Genomic DNA, 224 nt, shown 5'->3' with positions numbered 1-224 from the left:
TGGTAGTCATTGGAAATTAGAACATGTTATGCTTCCATGGATTGTGGATATGTCTTGTAATCTGAAAAAAAAGACTCCTATCATAGTTATAAGTAGCAATGAGAGCTAAACATGCATTTTCATTCACTGCCATGTTCAAATCAAGCATATTACTCCATTTTAAGGCAGGTAGATATTACAAAATGTTGTCAAGAATCAAAAGAATATAGAGAAACTTAACCCCT

This window comes from Myotis davidii, unplaced genomic scaffold (assembly GCF_000327345.1).
Source record: "Myotis davidii unplaced genomic scaffold, ASM32734v1 scaffold520, whole genome shotgun sequence".
Classification (NCBI taxonomy): Eukaryota; Metazoa; Chordata; class Mammalia; order Chiroptera; family Vespertilionidae; genus Myotis; species Myotis davidii.
This window is presented reverse-complemented; position numbering follows the sequence as displayed.